Source organism: Pollicipes pollicipes, unplaced genomic scaffold (genome assembly GCF_011947565.3).
Source record: "Pollicipes pollicipes isolate AB1234 unplaced genomic scaffold, Ppol_2.1 Scaffold_2555;HRSCAF=2994_pilon_pilon_pilon, whole genome shotgun sequence".
Classification (NCBI taxonomy): domain Eukaryota; kingdom Metazoa; phylum Arthropoda; class Thecostraca; order Pollicipedomorpha; family Pollicipedidae; genus Pollicipes; species Pollicipes pollicipes.
The window spans coordinates 12,357,299-12,360,104 of NW_023596136.1; positions in this window are offsets into that span (position 1 = coordinate 12,357,299).

The window sequence follows — 2,806 nt, forward strand, 5'->3', positions numbered from 1 at the left end:
CCAAAATTAGAGACAAGTGCCCCCCCCCCCCCCCCCACCCCCCACCCCACCCAGCTCACGTACTCGCCAACGCAAGAGCTACCAAATCAAACTCCCGCTTCAGTCAGAGTGATTTGTAATCTGGTAGCGCTTTCCCTCCATGCTGATGGGCTGATAAAAAATCCTGGCATCATCGTCAGCGGGCGCGCGACGTGCAGGCCACGTGACTTTGTGGTCACGTGACGTGACAAAGGGCGCGCTGACAGATGGAACGCGGCGGGGGCCGTCGGGCTGTTTCCGTAGGGGAGCGGGGGAAGGCGTGCGGGGGATGCACGGGCACGGGCACGGGGGTGCGCTGGGCGGTCGGGCCGGCGGAGCGTTCCGTCCCCACCTTAGCCAAGGCGTTGATGGCCCGGCCATCACCGCGGGGAGGTGAAAGAGCTTTTTCAACACGCTCCTGTGTCTCCTTGAACTTTTTTCAGCATCCCAGAATGGCCTCAACTGGTGTTGTCAAGTAAGCAAGTTTTCCGATTTCTTTGGTGACCGATAAATTGATGGGGTCATTTGTCTATGATTATGTGAAGCCAAGTATAAATGAAAGGTAATAGTAAACATATGATACTTATATTACCATTGCAGTCATAGGAGTTGTAATGATGCACCTGATCAAATCACAATGCTGGACAATGCTGAACTGCATCGCATATTTTACTGCATTGCAGCAAAAAAGCCACCGTGGATTCGGCACGTACTTTGTCGCGGCCTGATCGACAATGGCATCATAGCCGATGTCATTTCAAAGCCGTCCAGATGTATCGGTGGCGTGGCGTATGATCACCATGGACTCGTCATGGGCCCTCAGTTGGGGGTCCTGACTGATGTCGTTCAAAGTTTGAAACACGCTGCCGAGCCACGCCATCGGCCTTAGTAAAGTGATGGCGCCACTAAAGACTAAGCGTGTGGTGGTGGTTGGCGGAGAAATGAATCGTGGTGTGGGAGCTCACAGGCCTTGGCCAAGAGAGATACGTGCAATGGCGCCGTTCGCACATCTATCATGTATATCTGCCTGCAGTAAGTCACTGGGAATGTCTGCAGTTACCCGTATTCGAGAACACGTCATCTGACGGTGTGGTCGCGGGTTAGATTAGAGTGGTGGGGCACGAAAGGCTCGAATATGGGACGTCTCGTGCCGGGTCGGTGCCGGCTTGGTATGGGACGCCTCGTGCAGGATCGGTGCTGGTTTTGGTATGGGACGCCCCGTGCCGTATTGGGGCCGGTTTTTGTGTTTGGGTCGTCGTGCTGGGCCGGGGCGGGTTTGGCATGGGACGCTTTTTGCCCGGGGCGGGATGGGTCTAAGCTTTCTTCTTTGGAACGCTAGGGAGCGCTTGATGGTTTATGGATCCCCATGTACGATTTTTTTGCGCTGGTGCGATAGTGGCTACTCCTGTCGTGTCGCTACTTCACACAGATACTCCAAAAAAGTGTTCGTTCATCCAGTTTCAGCAACGTTGGTGAAATCTGTGCAGCACTCGCGCTAAAAAAATGCACGCATGGGTGTGGTCGGTGGCAACAAGCGAGTTGATTGAAGGCGTTCAACTACTCTAGTTCCAACGGCGTAACGGCACTAACTTGTGAGTGACATACAGGTTCTCGAGCCGGGAGGAGTGCGGCCGGAGCCGAGGAAATCAAAGGCCGAGGAATGCGGAACCCTGTCCGCCCCGTCCGGCCGCCTCCCCCCACACGCGGTGGCCGTCCAGTGGGCTCGAGAGCCCTCTTACGTCTGTGCATATTTACCTCGCGCACCGCCGCGACTGAGATAAGCGAGACCCACACACCGTTTCTCTTTCAGTCGCCGTCGCTGGTTAGGGACAAGACAGCAACGCCGCCGTGCTCGTTACTCACATCGGAACGCGGGGAAACGTTAGCCGGCGCTGCGTACGAGTAACCGAACTAGTGCTTGGGTACGGTAAAAAGGCTTAAGAGAGCGGAGCAAAAGTTATTCTTACTTGCTTGTTACAACACCTAGCTCCCACCGACTCGCTTAGTGTGAAAACAAAAACAAACAAAGCAAACACAAAACACGGTAGGTCAGGTCAGCTGGTATTCGACAAACGTACCGGTAAAGCGCATCCAGAGATGCGCGTAATCCGACTAAATCAACACATCGCTGTCAAGGTGGGTATATGATTCTTAGATCGATGTTTTTCAGAGTTCAAAAGCGCTTCCGCATCGGTTCCACGATGTGCAAAGACCAAATAAGGAAGGAAGGATGGATTTAAGTCGCGCGTATCTTTTGCGCGGCACGTCAGGACTGAGCCGTCATTCGGCTTCCATTCGATGGCATCACACAAATAAATGGGCTCCTGACAGTGTATGGTCACAGCGAGGACGCACTTCGCCCCCGGATAGAGGAGGCTGGTGTGCCCCGTGCGCGTGTCCGGTATTGAGGCGGCGAAGGTTGGTCCTCTGCTGTCTGAGCAGGAGGACACCCAGTCCTCCTGGGCTGGGCGTCCTAAAAAAAAAACTAGAGACCATGCCCCCGGCTGCCCGGAGCCCTTCTCGCGGTAACGCGATCGTCCGCGCTCACCCAAACTCGTGCATAGGGGCCATTTGTCTCAGCATCTGTTCCAAATCCGACACGGTGCTTGGGCGGAATGAGACCGAAGGTCAACTGGCCCATCCTCAGCAGCCGCATCGGTCCGCTCATTTCCAGTCAGCCCGGTAGGGCCCACCGCCCAGGCAAAGCAGAGTCTAGGCTTGAATCCACTTCGTAAGGTCCTCCCACACGTTACTGAGTCAAGGTCGTACTGGAGGTGTGTGGGTTAAA